The sequence below is a fragment of the Dasypus novemcinctus genome, chromosome 16 (assembly GCF_030445035.2).
Source record: "Dasypus novemcinctus isolate mDasNov1 chromosome 16, mDasNov1.1.hap2, whole genome shotgun sequence".
Taxonomy (NCBI): domain Eukaryota; kingdom Metazoa; phylum Chordata; class Mammalia; order Cingulata; family Dasypodidae; genus Dasypus; species Dasypus novemcinctus.
The window spans coordinates 12,045,106-12,068,400 of record NC_080688.1 but is presented as its reverse complement, the minus strand read 5'-3'; positions in this window follow the sequence as shown (position 1 = coordinate 12,068,400).

Here is a 23,295-nt window from a genome sequence, read left to right as displayed (position 1 = left end):
TCTTCCCATTTTAGGGTTTGTGAACTTTGTAGAGGATTTGTGGCTTCACCTATTCCTTTTGAGTGGGTGGCAGCGGCTGTGAGGGGCCAGGATTTTGGCCAGTGGTTTGAGGATTTAACTGTGGAATTGGCTCCTGTGTCTAAGATTCCCTCAAATAGCTTGCCATTAAGTTTTAGTTTTAAGGTGGGCCAATTATGGGATACTGGTTGTGCCCAAAAAACATTGGAAGATCCAGGGCCTTCTGTGGGGTGCTGGAGCTTTTTGAAGTTTGAGTTGACATGTCGAATGGGGAATATTATAAGTTGTGCTATTCGAGTGCCAGAAGGAATATGAATAATATTGTTTGAGGTGGTTGCAATTATTTGTATTTCACCCTTAAAGTCATTATCTAGTACACCTGGGATAATTTGGATTCCTCACAGGGTGACACTAGCTCTTCCTAAAATGAGACCAAAGGTATTTGGGGGCAGAGGCCCATAGATCCCTGTAGGTATGAGGAGAGGGCTGGTTTCTGGGGTTAATATTGACTCGGAGGTGGTACAGAGGTCCATTCCTGTGCTCCCTGCTGTGGCTCTCCATAGGTCTGAGATGCGGCAGCATGGTTTATGGTTGGGAGAACAGGGACCATGACTGGGGAAGGTCGAACAAACCGTACTGCCCCTGGGTTTATTCTGGTTGGGGCCTGGTGCTGGCCCCATTGCAAGTTTCCCTGAGGCTTAGGCCTAAGGGGTTGGCCATTAATATCTATGTGGGAGTGACACTCGGATGCCCAATGAAACCCTTTTTTACAAAGGGGGCAAATAGAGGGTGGCAATGAGGGTTTCTTAGAGATGAATGAGGAGGAATTGACTCTTGGTATGGGGCAATTTTTTGAAAAATGGCCAGGTTGTTTACAGTTATAGCATGTAGGAGGCTTAGTTTGTGTTGCAAAGTTTTGGAGGGCGGTGCCAATGGCTATTCCCAGAGTTTGAGTGGGCCCAATGCCAGAACAAAGTTTTATGTAGTTATTAAGATCAGTATTGTGAAAAGGGCGAATTGTGGCTTGGCATGCAGTGTTGGCATTTTCAAAAGCCAGATGTTTAATGAAATCACTATCACTTTCGCTGGCCCCAAATAAATGCTCAGCCATATTTTGTAGGCGCCTGAGGAAATCGGTATATGGTTCATCGGTCCTTGCCTTAATTTAGCGAGAGAGGCAGTGGCAGCACCCTTTTGTGGAAGTTTTTTCCATGCTCTAAGCATGGCTGTTTGTATTTGTGCTATAAGGCTGGGGAGAAACTGGGCTTGTTTGTTATTTTGATGGTAGGGGCTTTGACCTAAACATTTGTTTAATGTCCATTTTTTAGAGGTGACTTTATGGGCATTACAGGTGGCATACTTTTTGCAGTGTTCTTCATAATCGGATTTCCACAACAGGAAATCGCCGCCAGACAAGGCAGCTCTAGCTAATTGAAACCAATCGTTGGGAGTAAGTTCTTTCTCACTGATGCTTTCTAATAATGCGAGTGTGAAGGGGGCGGTGGCACCATAAGCATTCACTGCCTTTTTAAATTTTTCTAAATATTTTAAACTGTTTCTTATATTTAGCTGTTGCTGTAGTACTAACTTCCTCTTTCTCTCTCCGTGTAGTACTAACTTCCTCTTGTTCTCCCTCGTCAGAGCTGGGGGGTCTTCCTCACTTTCACTACTCGAAGTGCCATTTTGAGACCTGGCAGCGCCATTTTGGGAGCTGGCGGCGCCATCTTGGGAGCTGGCGGCAAGGTCCTTGCTCTGACTATGCGTGACTGGGAAAGCATAGGTATGGTGAGCACAATAGGGGCGGGGTGAGTGGACATTTTCTGGGAGTGCTAGGGCAGCAATGGTTTGAGTTGCCGACCAGAGTTTGGCGAGTAAATCAGTGGCCAGCTGCCGCTCTTGATTAAAGGTTTCTTTAAAGTTATCGACATGTAGCCGGAAATTTTTTGTTATCTTTTCTAAAGCGTGGAATTGAGGCAGAGATGCGGCTGGATAAAAAGGAGGATACGCACTGTGGAAGGGAAAAGGTTTTCTGGTGGATGTGTGGGAGTGCTGTATGTTATATATATACATTGCTGTGGTCTAGGACTCCTGTGAAGAAAAGCTGAATAATTAGGGGGGGGGGGGAAAGAAAAAGATAGGATGTGGAATTTTTTCAAGTCAACATTCTTTATCTAAGTTCTTTATCTAACTTTATCCAAGTTCTTTATCTATCCTTTAAACCCATCGCTATATGCCATTCCCTAGTAAGGGACCATGACATTATATTGGGCTTCAAATTTCGGGGAGTTCTGGATCACAGAGTGTTTCAACAATGGCAATGGAGGGATACTGGTATGGGATACCAATGACAGGTGATATATGGCTGACAGGGAGCTGTACAGAACATATGTCCAGGGTGCATGGTAATGTTTGGATATACTCATAGTGGCAACAATTAAAAACCACAGTAGGGGGGGTACTGGGTTCCTGGCCAGTGGTGCTCTGTTGTGGTCCCTAGGGGAGCAGCGACAGTCTCCCAGGTACAGTGGCGGGGACCGGGAGGGAGTGAGGGTTCAACAGTGAGCCCCTGATGCTAATGACTATGCTTGTGAGCTGATAAACCTAAAATAAGAACAAGGCCTAGAGCAACATTGTGCCTGGGAATTTCCTCCTGTCAGCCTTCATGTTACTCAAATGTGGCCAGTCTCGAAGCCAAACTCAGCATGTAAATGCAATGCCTTCCCCCCAGTGTGGGACATGACACCCGGGGATGAGCCTCCCTGGCAACGAGGGACCACTATCAACTACCAACTGATGATGCAACTGGAAAATGACCTTATACGGAAGGTTCAATGCGGATCAGCAGAATATCCATGTCTACATAAAATAACATGACTTTAAAATGCTGTTTGACCTAAAGTAAGGGGGAAATGGAAAGGAGAAATGAGTTTATATGGCTACGAGTTTCTAAAAAAGAGTCTGGAGGCTGGCAGAAGGATTGCCCTCATGCACAACTGAGCAGAGTCAGAGAGACAGATAAAGCAGATACAACCCCCAGATATTGGTTCCTTTGAGGGCTAAAGAGACCCATGGGAATTATGGTCATGGCCGATGGGGTTAACTACCAGGGCAGATGGCCCCTCTTTGGAAATGGTGTTTATGTGTGATGAATCTGGACTCAGATGGGATCTCCCTTCATAAGACTTTCATGCTAATGTGCTGGAGGTGCAGTTAATGTTGGGGTTTAAGATATATTTAGGGGATTTGAATCTCTGGACTGACAATGTGATAGCCAGGTCCTGAGCCTCAACAGACTCCAGCACCTACAATCTGATCTATTGGACTTACCACACTCAGCTAAGATGGAGTTGAAGAAGGACAACCACCACACCATGGAGCCTAGAGTGATTACAACTGAAAATGGGAGGATTGCATCCAGCATCCATGTGGAATCTGAGCCTCCTCTTGACATAGAGGTGCAATGGACACAACCAATCCAATGTCCACATAGAAGAGGTGGCATTGGATTGGGGAAAGTGGACATGGTGGACGATGGGTATGGGGAAAGGCAGGAAGAGATGAGAGGTGGAGGCGTCTTTGGGACATGGAGCTGCCCTGGATGGTGCTTCAGAGGTAATCACCGGACATTGTAAATCCTCACAGGGCCCACTGGATGGAATGGAGGAGAGTATGGGCCATGATGTGAACCATTGTCTATGAGGTGCAGAGGTGCCCAAAGATGTACTTACCAAATGCAATGGATGTGTCATGATGATGGGAACGAGTGTTGTTGGGGGTGGAGAGGGGGGGTGGGGGGGTGGGGTTGAATGGGACCTCACATATATATTTTTAATGTAATATTATTACAAAGTCAATAAAAAAAAAAAGGAGGATACGGATCGGGAAAATTAGGATTATAGGGGGGTGGCTGAAATGGGGGAAGGGAATTGGTCTCGAACATGAAAGGGATTTTAGCTTTTGGTTTCATCTCTGGGTTTTCAAAAAGAGGGGGGGGTTTAGCCTCTGGTTCGATTTCGGCTTGATTGGGCAATAGACTAGCTTGACTGGTTGGGGTTTTTGTTAAGGGGGCTTTCAGGCATATTAATTATTACTGAGCTGCATGCTGAAGTGGGACGAGAGTGCTCCTTCAAAGCTTCCTCTCCCTTTTTGCAAAGTTCTTGAATGTCTGGAGCGGAAGAATGGACTTTTAGGGTTTCAGAAATAAGACCCCAGTAAGAAAAGGCAGTAACTGGGACTTTTTCCAGCCCAAAAGTTTTGTAATAGTCTTGTAGGCAGTCTCCGACCCTTTTCCAACACTTATGATCTATAGTACCTTCTAGAGGGAACCAAGGGCAGGTTTTTAACAAAAATTCAAAAAAGTGTGTGAGATCCTTTTTCTTAACTCTAGTTACTCATGCTTTGAGTGCCTCTTTCAATTGTTTCATATATAAACTATGTTGGGAAGTTCCTTGTCCCATGGTGGGGGAGGGGGGAGCCTACCTTTTTTCTTTTTTCTTTTTTTTCTTTCTTTCTTCTTTTCCCTGACACCGGGTGATTTCTCAACAGATTTGTCTCAGGAGCGAGTCCCTCATGGTGATCTTGGGTGACGGATCTGTCTCACGAGCGAGTTCCCTCGTGGCGATCCAGGGTGCAGTGAATGAGAGCACTCTCTTCTTTAGTGCGGCGTTCTATCCCTCAGAGGTTTCATGCTCCACATTGGGCGATAGTTTGTCCCGGCCAGTGGGACGATCAATGGGAGCTCTGGATCCTAGAAGGGAAAGAATGGTATGGGACAAGAGAGACACATGGAACGACAGCAAAACAGTATTCTGATCAAGCTGCAAAACTTTATTGAGGGGACTGAGCATATATACTCTAGGGAGGAGGTGGGGTGGTGGGTAAGGATAAGTGGTGGTCTGGGATTGGCCGCTGCTGTTGCTAGGGCGGGAGGCAGATTTGAGGTAAGAACTTTTGGCGGGAACTGGTTCTGTAAAGAAGGGGGGAGGGTGACCTAAACTATTGTTGTATCAGCTCGGGCAGCCATGTTACCAGCATTGCTGAAAGGTAGATTCTATGCATGCTGCCTTAATCGCCCACAACACAAAACCTCCAGCTCTGGCCTTTACCATGCCTTTTATCTGAGAGTCCCCAATGACCAGGGGGTGAGTACTCAATGCCCTAATGACACACTTAGGAATCCAGTATAATTTCATATACCCAGAGGAAAAGACCAGTTTACAAACATGATCCAATATTCTCTTTTTGGAATTCACCAATAATATCATACTGCTACATGCCACCTTCTGATTTCCAAAAGGACATTACAATATTCAAAAAAAAAAAAACAAACCTTAAGTCAGTTACAATGTAAGTAATAAGTCATATCACAATCAATTTAAAGGAATACATTTTCTGTTGGAGCAAAATCCTTTCTTCTATAGACTTCTGAAACTTACAAACCAATTCATCTACTTCCAATACATAAATGGCCAGTCAAAGGATAAACATTTTCATTACAATATGGAGAAATTGGGAGAGAAACATGAGTAATGGGTCCTCTACATTTCAGTAAACCTGCAGGGCATCCTTCATTTAAATTCAGTGTTAGAACCTTTCTTAAGATGAAGGTTTCTTCTCCTTGGGACTATATGGGGACCCACCCTTTCCACAGGCTTGCCAAATGGTCATTTTCTTGGTTCCACCTTCATCAAGCATCTGAATGTCAACCATGCTTCAGACCTTTCCCTCCAAGAGTGTTGGGGTGATTGCCACACCTCATCTTGGGTTAGTGTCTTATCACCCTAGTACAGTGATGTGAAGACAACATTCTCCTTAACATTTGGCATACTGGCTCAACCTTCTCGGAGAAATGAGTTGACCAACTGTCCTTCCCTAACCTTTAGTGGACAGGTCCACTGCTCTCAGACCTGTGGGGTGCTGTCCTTAACTGCCCTAATCCTTGGGGAATGTGCCCCACCCTGTGTGCCCTGTGGCAACAAAACTATTAAACAATATCAGAGAGGTACATCCACCCTCTTCAACTGCTGGAGCAAACTCACCCTTGCTGTACACATGGGTGGGGTTCCTCTCTTGGCCCAAGGTGATGTCCTAATTCCAGACCACAGCATCCATGTTTTTCCTCTTAAAATTGTTTCTCCTTCAATCTCTCCTTTCCATTCCTTTTTATTCCAGGCTGACAGAGGTTTTGTTGATGCAGCTCTCTCAAAAACCATGTTGGTTTAACATGCAGGAAGCAGAGGTCCAAACAACCAGAGATTAAAACGTTCCACAAGTCTTTCTTAGGTAACTGCATCTTCAATCTTGATTTACCAGTTCCAAGTTTAGTTAAGTACTCCAATAGGGCACTTTCATCTGAGATCTTGATTTCCAGAAGCTTGGAATTTCCAGAATCTATTTCTGTTTTCTTTGTACCTGACAATTAAGTTCTCAACAAATCTCTCTCATCTTGCATTTTGTTATAAGCTGCAAGCAGAAGCCAAGCCACATTCTCTGGGTTTACTTTGGAAATTTTCTCAGCTAAATGCCCAGGCTCACCATTTTCATATTCTGTCTTCCATAAAACACCACGAGTTAACCTTGCTAAGTTCTTTGCAACTTTAAAACATGGATCATTTTTCCTTCAGTTTTTCTAAAAATAGTTTCATCATTTATTTCTAAGCATCATAAAAAGTCTTTTTAGCATCCATATTGCTATCAACAGTCTCCTCAAAGCACTGTAGATCTTTTCTTCCAAACATCTCATAATTTTTCAAAAAAAAAAATACCCTTACCCACTTATAAAACCATTCTATCATTTTGGTAACTGCAAAAGTACCACTCCTTGATACCAAATTCTGAATTAGTTAGCCAAAAGGGTGCTGATGCAAAATACCAGAAATTGGTTGGTTTTTGTAAAAGGTAGAAGCTTACAGATACCAGGTGATAAAGCATAAGTTACACCCCTCACCAAAGTCTATTTTCGTGTGTTGGAGCAAGATGGTTGCTGATGTCTGTGAGAGTTCAGGCTTCCTGGGTTCCTCCCTTCCTGGGCTTACTTCCCTTTCCTCTGCATGCTTACTTCCTGGATCTCTAGCTTAAGACTTCAACATCAAACTCCAACATCAAAACTCCAACATCAAAAACCCCTAATTCTGTCCTTTGCCATGCCTTTTATCTGAGAGTCCCCACCCACTTAGTGGTTGATTCTCAATGCCCTGCTGAAACAAGAGGTTTGCTTGATTAGTAAACCTTAATCAAGTATACCTCTGAGTCCAATATAATCTATGCCCAGAGGAAAAGAATAGTTTACAAACATAATCCAATATTTCCTTTAGGAATTCATCAATTATATCAAACTACTACAGTAGGAAATCCAATCACAGCTAAAAGAATCTCATGAATAACAAGAATCAACAATTCCATCAATGAAATATAAAATAGATGTCTATATATGGTAATCATAAAATCAATTTATCAAAAACTGCTTACTTCAGTATATTGACTATCAGTCATCCCTAGTTAATTTAGATTTATTAAACTAACTTAGCTTCAGTTCACAAATATACATTCTTATAATACTGTTCTGTGAAAATTGTTAAGTAATTTCAAAGTTTCTAATGACCAAAGCAAAACCTTCCCCATTATAATGAAAAAAAAAACAACAACAAATAACCTAGAAATCTGGGAAGATCGCATCAGAGTAGGCAGGACTCAAATCTGTCACACACAAAAAAACAGAGAGCATGCTAAAATCTATCCAAGGACACTTCTTCGGTGGTCAGTGCTACACAATAACAGAATACGACTGTACTACAGAAATCCCAGGAGGTTGATGGGCAGAAAGATGAAGAATAGAAAACAAACAAACAAACAAACAAAAAACAGAAACAAAAACAAAAATGAGAGTTATTAACCATCTGTGGTGGCTAGGAAAACTTTCCCTAACCCAGCCCGAGATATTAAGCCAGGATAAAACTTCCGGTTCACTGCAACCCAGTGGGGAACAGATGTCTTACTCCCCAATAGCTGTTACAAGGGATAAGAGCTGGGGGCCTTCTCTTCAGTGAATTTGTTCAGCAAACTTGCCTTTAACCTCAGTCCTGGCCAGATGAAAACACAGGAAAGGAAAGGTTGAAACACCTCCATTGAAAGGTACACTGGTGAGCACGATCTGCCTGCATGTCTAGATATTGCATAGGAAAAAAAAACTGCTTTTAGGTTTTTCACTACTCCTAAGATAAAATCTGTGCACCATTCCTAAGTACCTGGCCCAATTTTGATGAATTAAGCTAGGCAATTTTAAAGTGTTAGAATAAATAGAACCAAATTTCAAAGAAAAGCTGTGGGAAAAAAAATGGACAAGAGAGAAAAATTGGTAATCAGATTAAATTCACCAACATCTTCAGATGCCTAGACATCAGCAAAAAAATTACTATGAAACAGGAATAGATGGCTCAGTCAAAGGAAAAAACCAAATTCCTGAAAAGATACAGTATTTAAGGTAATTAATCAATGATTATCACACAATAATCAATTCAAAGAATTTAAAGAAAATATGAATAAAGTTATAAAAAGGATATTAATAAGCATAAATTAATGGAGATCATAAAGAACAACTTGATAGTTTGCAAAGAAAAGTAACGGACCTTAAGGGAAGGAAAGATATGATGAATGAGATAAAAATACATTAGAGGCCCTTGAGAGCAGATTTAAATTGCAAGAAGACATATTTAGTGATTTTGGAGAGAACATCTGAACTGGAAAAGATAGGAGAACAGAAAGAGAAAAGAATAAAAAAATGGAACAAGATCTCATGAAATTGATTGTTAATGTAAAAGGCACAAAAGTACACATTATCAGTATGTACACAGTATCAGTGTGTACACAGTATCAGTATATCATAAGGAGAAGAGAATGGGAAAAGAACAGAAAAGAATAGTTCAGAAATTAATGACCTGCAACTTCCCAACCCTTATGAAAGTTGTAAATATCAATATCCAAGAAGGACAACACATCTAAAACAAAATAAATACAAATAGACTTACCCCAACACACCTACTATTCACAATGACAAATATCAGAGAGAAGATTCTGAAAGCAGCAAGAAAATAGTAAAGATCACTTACAATATAACATCTATAAATTATGTACAAGCATGTCATCAGAATGTATGGTGGCAAGAAGAAAGTAGTATGATGTATTTAAGGAGCTGAAAGAGAAAAAAAGACCAGCCAAAATTTCTCTATCCAACAAATCTCTCCTTCAAAGATGAGGATGAGTTCATGGTCTTCACAGACATACAAAAACTGATAAAATATGTTATCAAAAGACCAGATTTATAAGAGATACTAGAGGGCTGCAAACAGAAAGGAAAGAAAAAACAGAAACAGAAACAAACAAACAAAAAGGGTGAGAGACTTGGAGAAGAGTGCAAATATGAAGATTAATAGGAAGGGTAAATGGAGGGGTAAAAGTAATATATAATATGATGTCAGAAAAGAAAGCTAACAGACAAAGTGGATGAATTAAGTAATGCCTTTACAGTAATAACATTGAATGTAAATGGTTTGATCTCCCCAATCAAAAGATATAGATGGATAGAATGTATGGAAAAATGTGAGTCCATCTTTATGTTCTCTATAAGAAACTCACTTCAGACATAAGGACAACAAGCATTCTAAAAGTGAAAGTTTGGAAAAAATATTCTAAGCAAACAGTAAAAAAATGAGCTGGAGTAGTGAAATTCATATTGGAAAAAAACTAGATTTTAAGGGAAAAATGATTTTAAGGGATGAAGAATGTCAGTATATATTAATAAAATGGGCAATTAACCAAAAAAATAACTATATTAAATGTTTAAGAAACTAACCTGGATGCACAAAATACACAAAACAAATCCTGGCAAAACTGAAGGGAGAAATAGATGTCTCTACAGTAATAGTTGGAGACTTAAATTCAGCACTCACATTATTGGATAAAAGATCTGGACAGAGGATAAATAAAGAAACAGAGAGCTTCACTAATATAAGTGAAGTAAAACTAACAGAAATCTATAGAGAATTGCACCCTTAAACAGGAAAATACATATTCTTTTCAACTGCTCATGGATCCTTCTCCAAGATTGACCATACGTTGGGTCACAAGATGAGGCTCAATGAATTTTAAAAGTTTGAAATTATAGAAAATGCTCTGATCCTGAAAGAATGAAGCTGGAAACCAATAATGGGCAGAAAAAGTAAAATGCATAAATACATGGAAATTAAATAACAGAGTCTTAAATAAACAATGAGTCAAAGAAGAAATTGCAAGAGAATTTAGCAAATATCTTGAGACTAATGAAAATGAGAGCACAACATATCAAAAAGCATGGGTCACTGCTAAAACAGTGCTGAGAGAGAAATTTATGGCCCTCAATGTTTACACTAAAAGATATGAATAAAAAAATTGAAGTTCTAACTGAACATCTAGAGGAGAAAAATTAAAAGAACATGTAACTAATTCCAAACAAAGCTGAAAGAAAGAAATAGTAAAGATAAGAGCAGAAATAAATGTAATTAGGAAGAACAATGACAAAAAAAAAAAAAAACAGAGAGTCAACAAACCCAAAAGTTAGTTATTTGAGAAGATCAACAAAATTGACAAATCCTTAGCTAGTCTGACAAAGAAAATAAAAAGAAATGACAGAAATAAATAAAATCAGAAATGATAGAGGGAACATTACCACTGAACTAGCAGAAAAAAAGAGAAATCATAGAAGATACTATAAACAAATGTATGCTAAAAAAAATACAGTGTAAATGAGAAGGTCAAATTCCTAGAAACACACATAGCACTTACACTGACCATAGAAGAAATAGAAGACTGCAACAAACCAATCACAAGTGAAAGATTGAAGCAGTCGTTCAAAAACCTCTGAAAGATGAAAAGCCTGGACCAGAAGGGTCACAGGTGAATTTTACCAATCATTCAAAAATGATCTAATAACAGTTTCATGTTCTTCCAAAAAACTGAACAGGAAAGAATGCTACCAAATTCATTCCATGAAACCAACATCATTCTAATATCAGAATCAGATAGAGATATGACAAATTAAGAAAATTGCAGACCTATATATCTAATGAATAGAGTTTTAAAAAATCCTTAAGAGAATACTTATAAATAGAATCCAAAGCACATTAAAAGAATTTTACACCATAATCAAGTGGGTTTTAGATGAGGTAAGCAAGTGTATTTCAACACAAGAAAATCATTTAGTGTAATAAACCATATAAATAAATTTTTGAAAAAAAATCTCATGATCTTCTCAATTGATGTAGAAAAGACATTTGAAAAAATTAAGCACCCTTTTTAATAAAAACAATCCAAAAGATAAGAACAGAAGGAAGCTGTGTCTTTATGGTACAATGACTATATGAAAACCAACAGGTAGCATTGTACTCAATGTTGATAGAGTGATATATTTCCCACTGCTATCAGAAAAAAGACAAGGTTGACCACTGTCACCGCAGTTCTTCAATACTACACTAGAAATTTTACCTTTAGCAATTAAGCTAGATAAAGAAAAAAAAGTCACCCAAATAGGAAAAGAAGTTAAATTTTCACTATTTGCTGCTCATATGGTCTTGTATTTAGAAAAATGTGAAAAAGCCACAAGAACACTACTAAAATTAATAGATAAATTTAGAAAGATGGCATGATCCAAGAAAATAGGAAAAAATCAATAGCATTTCTATACACTATTGATGTGAAAACTGAGGTGAAAATCAGAAAAAAGTTCCATTTATATGAATCACTACAAAAAAACAAATATTTAGGAATAAAGTTAACCAAGGACATAAAGGAACTATATTCTACAAAGCATTGCTAAAACCAACAAAAGAAGTCTTAAACAAATGGGAGGACATTTTCAGTTCATGAATTGGAAGACTAAATATCATTAAGATATCAATTTTACCCAACCTGATTTACAGATTCAATGCAATCTCAGTAAAAATCCCCAAAGCTGTCAGAAGAGGAAAAGTCAATTATCCAATTTATTTGGTAGGGTAAGTGTCCCCAAGTAACCAAAAATGTCTTTAGGAAGGATAACAAATTTAGAGGACTCTACCTTAATGATTTTAAAGCACATTACTTACTTACATTAGTAAAAACAGTATGGTATTTTCATAATGAAAGACAGATTGAACAAAAGAACAGGATCAAGAACTCAAAATAGGTCCTTATATCTGCAGTCAAGTGATATTTGACAAGCCCTCCAAGCTGGTCCAGAATAGTCTATTCAAAAAACATTGCTGGAAGAATGAATAGCCATATCCAATGTCTAGCAATCACAGACATTGTGTAAAAATTTGCTCAATATATAACAAGGACATAAATAGAAAAGTGTCAACTATAAAACTCCTATTATAAAATGTAGGCAAACATACACAAGATTTTTTAGTGGGTGGTAGTTTCTTAAACCTCACACCTAGAGCATGAGCAACAAAAGAAAAATAGATAAACAGGACCTTCTCAAAACTAAACAATTTTTCACATCAAGGGAGTGTGTCAAAAGGGTGAAAAGGCAGCAGACTCATGGGACAAAATATTTGGCAGTCACATGTTGAATAATGTTCAATATCCATGATATATAAAGATATCATACAACTCAACAACAAAAAGATAAAATACTCAATCCAAAAAACTGACAAAAGGCTTGAATAGACATTTTCCTAAAGAATAAAAACAAAAGATGAAGAAACTGTTCAACATCACTAATGATTAGGAAAATGCAAATTAAAACTACAATGAGATATCATTTCATATACGTTAGACTAATCACCCTTAAAAACTCAGAAACTTGTGAATGTCGGAGAGGGTATGGAGAGAAATGAACACTTACTCACTGTTGGTGGGAATGGCACATGGTATAGCCACTTTGGATAACTATTAGGCACTTCCTAAGGAAGTTGAACATAGACTTGCCATGTGACTTGGCCATACCATTACTAGGGATATACCTTGAGGAACTGAAACCAGTGGCAGGAACAGACATCTGTACACTGTTCATAGTGGCATTATTCACAATTACCAAAAGTTGGAAACAACCTATGTGTCCATCCACTCATGAATGGATGAATAAATTGTGGTGTATACACATGATGAAATATTATGCAGTATTAAGTAAAAATATAGTCATGAAGCATTTGACAACATGGATGAACATTGGGATATTATGCTGAGTGAAGTAAGCCAGAGACAAAAGAAAAATACTGTATAATCGCTCTATTATGAACTAAATATATTGTGTAATCATGGAATTAATTATTACTTATTAGAATATAGGTTACCAGAAAATATAATGGAAAGTCTAAGTTTGATCTGTAGCAAATTAGTTAAAAGTCTGTAAATCTTTTGAAATGATGGAAATGTTGAGAGCACATCATATTGTTTGTGACTAGTAGAGGTATTATATAGACGGCAGTGGTTGATAGGAAAGTCTAAGGACATGTATATTATTAGAAGGAAAGCTAAAAAAAGTAACATGGGACTGTATAACAGGGAAACCTATTGTAAAATATGTGTATAGGTGATATTGCATATACGAGTGTTTTACAAAATATAAATATAAATAAACTAAAGAAATGGAAACAGAATAGCACCTATGTATACAAGAGGAAGCATAGAGATATTGAGAGGTGATGAGATTTTTGTTGTTCTTTTGGTTTTGCTTATTATTATTGTTATTATTATTACTGGAAAAATGAAAATGCTCTAACAATGATTGAAGTGAATAATGCACCACTATGCGATTATTCTGAATATCATTGATTATAAACTTTGTATAGACTTTTGCTCTATTAATATGTATCAATACAATTTATTTGTTAAAAAAAGAAAGGGAGAGAGGTTTATGCCCTGTCAGGCAAGAAATACTGCCATAACCAGTAGGAAGTAGCTACAGAAGAATGACCATCACCCCTCGTAACCCTTTTAAGAATAAGGGCATGAATTCTCTGAGAGGAGAGTTAAGCTAGGTTATTAAACCAAAAAAGGGAAGGTAGCTGGCCCCACAGACAACATGGCTGACAGGCAACATGGCTGACAGACAACATAGCTGGCAGGAAACATGGCTGTGAGACTCCACCCAGAAATCTCCTTAGAGGAGGGCTGCAAAAGGATGCTTCAAGATCCTGGCCATGAGAGTTTCATTTGGAATGAGAGAGAAAGCCCTTGAAATCATCAAGGGGTCTCAGTATTGTATGCCTGAGAAATGACAGGTGGGACAAGCAATCAGAACAGCAAAAAGGCTGTGAAAAGCCCTTACTTAGGGTCTCACCAGCACCATGTATCCTGCAGTTAGTCTGCTGTCCTTACCTTAACATGGAATGTATACTTTTCTCATTTTCTTTATAGATTCTTTTCTCCCTTGCAAAAAATAAAGGCAATGGGTTAGTGGTACTGAGGTCCCACGGTCAGCAAAGTGCTCATAATTTTCAGCTGATTTTGAACACCTATTTTCAGTTTTACTTTCATAAGTTAATACAGGGGGGCAGAGTTATTTTATTTTTATTTCTTTTCTAGTTTTTATATGCTTTGTTTATTTGAAAGAAATAGTTATTGAGTAAAACCTAACCAATGACGAACTACCAACTGCTAAATTGCATCCTATCCTTGCTGTCGTTACATAATATTCCTTGACTAACACTATCTCAGATTATACACTTTCCCAGAATTTAAAAAATTAACAATTCTGAAAGAAAAAAATGACCAATTTATTTTTGAATTTCATTCAAAATTAAAATCTTTAAACTAACTGATCTATGCAGAATATCTGGTTTAAAATGACTATCATAATTGAAATATTTAATAAGGGTATTAACTAATGACTAGCTTTATTTATTCCCATCATACCCAAAATACTTGTGACTTTCCCTCATAAATCTATAATTCTATAAGACATATAATGTAACTCAGTTGCAGTAGTTATAAAACATCCTCCAATATCAGAGCAGAGATTGTTGACATCACATTCACTCAAATAATTCTTATTTACTATATACCTTTGACATTTCCTCATATCTAAGTTAAATAATTTTGTTTTTTTCTGCATAAACACTTTTTTCTCTTTCTATTCACACTTTAATTACTATGACTCTTGACTTATCTAGAGAATATTTGAAATAATGCAAATATTTTATAAAACTTTTCTTGTCTATATCACTCCCAGTTAATCTTCCTTATGTTACTTTACAACTTCTGTAAGATGAATACTAATTATGAATCAGGGGAGAAAGTAACACAGAGTTAGGACTAAATTCAGATGATCTCAATGTGATGAAAAGGTGTCCTTGGTGATTGTTTTGTAATAACAAGCTGATGCTCAATTTGTCAGATTCTATTCTTCACCCTTCATATAAATTTAGTAAATATTTAAGAATATATTTTACAATTCAACTTCTCAAACACTTTCCTTTAACTCCTTCTTTTAAATACTATGTTCATTCTCTCTCCTTGGTGGTGGAGAGTGGAAAACTATGGAGGAGTTTTTGGTTATTGATTTAAAGAATTGATAGTAAGTCATTTCAATTTATTAGAGGAAAAAATCCAATATTTTATTAAAGGGAAAAATTAATTAGGATAAGGATTTATTCTAGTAAAATAGATAGGCAATTTTGAGTGATTTAAAAAGTATTTATAATAATAAAATTTGATTTGATATATATCTGCTGCCGTTCTTATTAAAAATACCTGAATTATAATAAAATCACTCTTAGTCTCTGAGTATTTGTGTAAAAAACAGTTAATCGTCATTGATGTTACTGGATTTTTGTCTAGGTTCTGGACTATGCTAGAAAAATGAATTTCAAGAGCATGCTAGGTTAGTTGGTAGTGGGGTCTGAGCTATGCCCCTCAGTCAGAATGGGGTAGTCAGGGCCATTAGCAAATGTAAAGGCAAGTGGAGCCACAAGGAGTTTATGCATATTGAGTTTATTCCATGCTCTTTTCCAAATTTCTCTTCTCTCTCATTCTCTGCTCCTGTTCTTTAAGATTCCTTTGTTCTCCCCATTCCTCTGTTTACATGGGAGCTGCTTTTATGTTCCTACTATTAGAATATATGATTGGCTTTTACATACTTATCATGTTACATTTACTGATTATCTAGTGTGTGGGTCTGTTGGGATCAAGCCTACCCCAGAAACTGAGTGCAGTTATTGTTGTGTTACTGCATCCCAGATGTAGCAAAGATGTATCCGTGATGCTTAGGTTGTTTAATTATTGGGTCACACCCTGGGTCCAAAGGCCACAGCAACAATATAAGTCACAACAAAACATAACTAAGAAAATCACAGAACTAAAGCTGATTAACAACTCATTTCAAAGTGGATTCCAGATATTCCCATCAGTACCTGGTTTAACTATTGACTACAGTATGATTACAAAGAAACCAGGGAGTCTATCTTGCCATTCTCTAGGTATCATTGGCATGTTTTTCAATACACCGGGGTACCACCCCCATCCATTATAGATAGGATAACCCAATGGGGGTGGGTATTGTCCATATCTCTGTGGAGTAGTGCTTCTACTCATTTTCATATTGTTTCTCATTCTGGTTTGGACCAGTTGGTTGTCTGAAGTCATGTCTAATTAGCATTGTTCACCAGGGCAATGTTCCACGGAAGACCTTCTGCTCTCTCTGCTGGCAGGTCAGTGCATACTCAGCAGTGGGTTATGTTGTAAACACAGACATAGGTATGAGCCCATGACAATACAGGATTGGCTGTTGTCAACATGGGTGGAAAGACAGTAGGGCCAACAATACCATGAGACATAAATCACATCCCTCAGGCAATATACATGCAACCTGTTCATCTTGGGACAGAAAGGTGGCAGGCACTGGTGGCTGCCCTAGTCTGGAATACCATACTTTGTTTCCCCACATTAAAGTTGACTACAAAGGGGATAGCACCACTTGGAGCAAAGGCATGGGCCACATTTGCCAGACAAAAATTCCCCACCCTGAGTTTTCAGGCAGGGCATCTCATACCTCATGTGGCTATTAAAAAACCTATGGTGTTATGGTTAATCCCATGTTTACACCATCTCCATATGGTAAGAGGATGGCTCTCCAAATGAGGACTTGTTACAACAGTCCATGGCTATGTCCACAATGCTATTTGTCCTGACCCCCGAGGTAGTGCGAGAAAGCAATACCAAATTTCCACCTAAACCTTTAGGAAATGCAATGTAAGGGTAAAGCACATCCCCACACAACAAAGTCTAGGGGCAATTTCCCCATTTGGTGTGGCTGCTCATTTAGAAGGCATACTGCCCATGGCAGGTGGGTAACCCACTCCTGCAAGCTCCTTTGGAGATGTCATGCATAATATGCCCTTTAATAAACCATTATACCATTCAAACATGCCTACAGCCTGCGGTTGATATGTAACATGCAAGTGCCAATCAGTATCTTCATTTTTTGCCCACGTTTGCACTTTGGAACCTGTGAAATGGATGCCTCTGTCACTCCACACTTCAAAGTGATGCCATACTGGGCACTCAAAATATCCAGTGCCACAATGGTATTCTTTCAGATGGCTATTCAGAATGGAAAGGCAAAAACTAAATCTGTATTTGTATCCACAGCTGTGAACAGGAACTTATATCCCTTATCAGTGGGCAGGGGCTCACTAATCTACCTGCCATACTTGTAGGGGTCTATCTCCTGGCTTTATAAGCCCTTCTTTTATGGACATCCAACATCTACATGGATATTTACCAGACAGATCACAGGCTATTACTGTTTTCATTGCATCTGCAGTTAGTGGGATACCATATTGCCTGGCTATCTGCGGGAGGGTTCAAGCCCCATATATCACATATGACCACATAACCAGGCAGCACATCCATTCATCATATGGTGTAAAGCTCTTACTTGTGCTAGACTGTCTGCAGCATCCATTTCCTGGGCTTATGAGAGGTTTATGCCCTGCAACATGATAAACAGTTTGGCTGCACTCTGTTTTTGGACCACAAGTCCGTCCACAAATTTTGTCCTCTGAGAAGTCTTTTACTAATCATCCATTCTTGCTGCTTTCACTGGGCAGCCATAAAGTTAGTCCTTTGTACATGGCCTCTCTGTACACACAGTAAGGGGGCTGGGTTTATGTATTATAACTAGTCACACGGCTCATAGTTTGGACCACTGGCTGCTTTGACCAAATTCAGTTTTAAACCAGATATCTTCCATGTCTACTCAGATACCTATAGTGGTCCAAGACATCACCATGACTTTGCTGGACTCATGTGTATACCAGGCATCAGCTCTTATATTGCCCATTCCATTCTTGTATGGGCTAGGCTTTAAAGCTTGGGGACCAGGAGGCCCTCTGCCCAAGGTGTCAATTCAACACTCTACAGTTCCTAACATGTACAGCAACCGTGCAAATGGGGGCTAGTACTCAACATTGCACAATGTTTCAGATATGCCCCCTGTATTAGACAGCCAAAGGAGTGCTGATGCAAAATAACAGAAATTGGGTGGTGTTATAAAAGGTATTTATTTGGCTTAGGAGCTTACAGATACTAGACCAAAAGAATAAGTTACTTCCCTAACCAAAGTATATTTTCACCTGATAGAACAAGATGGCTGTCAATGTCTGCAAAGGTTCAGGTTTCCAGGGTTCCTATGTTCCAGGAACTTGCTTCTCTCTGGGTTCAGGATTTCTCTCTTCCCAGGGCAGGATTCTTCCTTGGCTCAAGATTCCTTTTTTCCTGGGGCATGCATCTCTTTCCTCTGTGAGCTTACTTCACGGAGCTCCAGCTTAAGGCTTCAGAATCAAACTCCAACATCAAAAACCCTTAACTCTGTCTTTTGTCATGCCATCTTTTATCTTGCCAGCTGAAAGCAATCTTTTTCTGGTGGTCCTTACTAATAGCAATTGAGAATAAGGCATTCGCCAAATCTAGAGATGCATACCAGGTACCAGGGGATGTTTTGATTTGCTTAAGCAATGATGCCACATCTGGGAGAGCAGCAGCAATTGGAGTCAACACCTGGTTAAACTTATGATCATCTACTGTCATCCTCCAAGATCCAACTGTTTTCTGTCCAGGCTAAAAAGGAAAGTTGAATGGGGATGTGATGGGAATCATACCCCTGCATCCTTCAAATCCTTGGTGGTGGCACTAATTTCTACAATCCTGCCAGGAATCCAGTATTGATTTTGCTTTACTATTTTGCTAGGTAGGAGCAGTTCTAGTGGTTTCCACTTGGTCTTTTCAACCATAATAGCCCTCACTCCACAGGTCATGGATCCAATGTGGGGATTCTGCTAGTTGCTGAGAATGTCTATTCCAATTATACATTCTGGAACTGGGGAAATAACCACAGAATGGGTCTAGGGACCCACTGGATCAACTGTGAGATGGAACTGAGCTAAAACTCTATTAATCACCTTACATCCATAAGACCCTAACCTGACTTGTGGACCACAGTGATGTTTGGGGTTTCCTAGAATTAATGTCACTTCTGAGTCAATGTCTAATAATACCAAAAATGTCTGATCATTTCCTTTTCCCCAATGCCCAGTTACTCTGGTAAAAGGCCATAGATCTCCTTGGGGAAATGTGGGAGGAAGATTAACAATATAAGTTTTGGGCAGTTTAACAGGATCCTTTCCGAAGGAGACCTGGCCTTCTCTTTATTCAAGATGTTCTGGGTCTGTAAACTGTCCCAAGACTGGGAATTGATTAAGGGGAAGTGACTCTCTGTGTCTGTAATTTAAGTTAGGGTTTTGTTCACTTGACCTTGAACTCCTCTGTTATGTAGATCCAGGAGAAATTTTGTAGACTGCCAGTCTATTTCACTTCTAGGTACCCTCTGACGAATTAGCCAATGCCATAAGGCTACATGACTCAAACTATTTTGAGTGCTCTTTTGAATCTGCCTTTCATTGTGGTAGCGACACCCACCTTGCCTTCAGGCATTAACAGAAGATAACTAACTTTCACCAGACAGATATTTGATCATACCCATAATGTTTAAGGATTTTAATTCCATCACAGCCCTGCCTACAGAAATATCTCGACTACAGAGAAAAGCAACCACCGAGCTCTTCAGGGAAGTTGGAGTTAGTCTTACAAATTTATTCCTCACAGTCCTCATTAAAGCTGTGTCCTTTGGACATGCCTGGGGTGTGTGGGCAGCTCTCAAATGGTAAATCCCTTCTAGCATCCCAGTCTCCCTAAGCCTTTGAATTCCCTCTTCAACTGTATATGAGGGCAAATCAGGCATCTCAACCTTAGACATGCTAGGCCATCTTTTGGTCCATATATCAACCAGCCACCCAAACAAACTGTTAGAGCCCTTTCTAACTCCTCAAGCTACAGTGTTGAATACAGAGTTACTGCTTAGTGGACCCATATCAATATATTCAGCCTGATCCAACTTTATATTCCTTCCACCATTATCCCATACTCTTAATATCCATTCTCACACATATTCCACTGATTTCTGCCTATGTAAGTTGGAAAACTCATGCAGTTCTTTCTGAGTATACCTTACTTCCTCATAGGTTACACATTTTATTTCATCTTTGGAGGCTTGTTGTGGTTTTAGTCTAGTAACAGGTCTTGAAGACAAGAGAGGTGGTGGCGGTGGGTAAGAAGAAGGATTATAAATGTCTTGCAAACTACTGACCTCAGGGAATTCCCCTGCATTTTCTGCTGGTGAGACAGGATTAATGTATTCAGGCAGGGGTTAAGAGGCAGTTTCCTAAGGGCAGACTGGTGGTTTGGCATTGATTGCTGTAGTTTGGCTAGTATGTGCCTCAGGACTGAGAGGAGGTCCAGACTCCCTAGTGCAGGCCAGAACATGAGCAGGGAAGGCTTCAGTTTGGACGGTACCTACCTCAGGGTTGAAAGTTGCTTCAGAATTCCTGAGGCAGGCTGGAAGCTGGATGACACAAAGTTGACAAGGTATGGTCTCCACATGGCAGGACATAGCAGGCTCATCTGGTAAAGTCTCAGCAGATTTCAGGGTTCCAAAGTCTCCATTAATATTATCATCATCCCATATGTCTCCATCCCAATTCTCTGGATTCTACTCTTTTCCAATCAATGTCTTCACTTTAACTGCAGAAACCCTGTGGGGTTGAGATTTTAGTTTCCTTTTAACTCTGCTACTCATACAATGAGAGTCTGAGTTTGATCCTCAGATATTTCAAGCCTATGGCTAAAGGAGACAAGATTTTCTTTTAGAGCACACATAGAAACGTTCAAAAGATTCATGCAGCATTTAACTTTCAAATTTGAGGCCTTTAACTCATCTCTTTCTTTTGTAACAGTATCCGGATTATCTAAAAAGAACTAGCCATCATCATTATACCGTTTGACTCTACACAATTCTGTTAGGTGTTGAAAATACTTTTACTCAGATCCTAGCTTCTCATAAGCATGGAAGTAGGGGAATACAGTGATGCAATTTTGTGTATGTAGATTTCCCTCTTGCACTATGGACTGTTAGCAGCCTCTTCATTATTGGAAAAGAAGTTTTCAGTACATTTGTGTCCAATTAGAGTAGAGAATCAATTGCAAAACTCCCAGAACCACCTCACACATCCCATGTTTAAGACTCTGTTTCTCAAGATCCCCACTTCTGGCACCAAGCTGTATTAGTTAGGGTTCTCTAGGGAAACAGAATCAACAAGAGATATCTGTCAACAATATGCAGTTTTATACGAATTTTTCATGCAGCCATGGGGTTGCACAAGTCCAGGTTCCACAGGCAAGCTGCAATCAGTGTCTCCAATGAAAGCCCAGTGAAGGTTCTTGATATTTCTGGGAGACAATGGCTGCTGAAAGATGAGCTGGGAAATTCTCACTCAATGCTGGAATCACTTCCTCTTGTAAGGCATTCAACAGATTGGATTAAAGTGTCACTCACTGCAGATCACAATCTCCCTGATCTATGTAATTGTAATCAGCTCTCTATGATTTACCACTGCAGTAAATTCAATGGTGATTAAGTCTATAAATGCCCTTGTATTATAGTTAGCCCAGTGCTTCCTTCATCAAACAATTGGGCACAATTACCTGGTCAAATTGACACAAGAGCCTAGCCATCACAGTTGCTTTTCCTAAATCTGAAAGAGAACCAGAGGTTAGTATAACATCAGAGAGGATCTATGCATCCAAGTAGAGATATCCTGCACACTCAAATCATGACAGATGGTTGGGCTATGAATACACACTTGAGGAAGCACCAAAAATGTCCAATGGCTTCCTTCCCATGTAAAGGCATATGGTTCTTTAATCTCTTGACAATATCTACAGAGGAAAAAAAAAAGCATTGGCCAAATCCACCATATAATGATATTGTCCCAACACCTGTGATATCTGATCCATTATCTCAGTCACTGATGGAACAGCTGCATATAAAGGTGGAGTCACTTATTCAGTTCATGGTAATCTACTGTCATGTGCCATATTCCATCAGGCTTCTAGACAGGTCACATGGGTAACTATGTGCAACCTCTGGTCCTCTGACCTTCCTAATCAGGTTCCTCAATCCATTTGTCAATTTTCATAGTCACTGTCCCCTTGTTCTGCCTGTAAAACATATTGTAAATGGGGAGGATGTTCCATTAGCAGTATAAATAATTTTATGTACTGCTGTTCCAGCATCAATTCCTTCCAGAAAGCTAATAGCACTTCATTAGGTTGCTGCTTTATCTTATCTACATTTATACTGGCAACAATGAGGTCTGCCTACATTTTCAGTCAAGACACTTTCAGTAGACTCAAGGACTTTCTCCCCCTGGGCCCAGGTTGGGCCAATATTTTGTCTCCCTATATGGCTCCCTCCTCATGCTACTCCAGAAAGAGGTGGGAACTTTTGGACTCCACACTCCTGCATTGTCCACATATGGGGCTAAGAAAGCTGTTAAGGAAACAAAAGTACCTAGTGGAGATGCAGCCAGAATCATGCCCTTAATATGGGTGGAAAATATTTCATTGTCCAGGCTTGTATAACTTGCCTGGAACATCATTTGATGCATTCCCATCTCACACACAATCTGAACCAGGTCCATATAATTGGCCCAGTTGTTGACAGTCTCTGGGAGCTCCCCAAAATTGTGCCATATCATCTGGCACAGAGGGTGGTCAGGGTGGTGAAGGGACTCAGTCTGGACCTCATCACAAGTACTCACAATACTATTGGCCTCCCAAAAAGCCATCTCTTCCTCCACTGCACTCAGGCAGACCTCCAGTTCCTCCTGCCTCTCTGTACATCTCTGAATGTGGGCTCATGCCGCC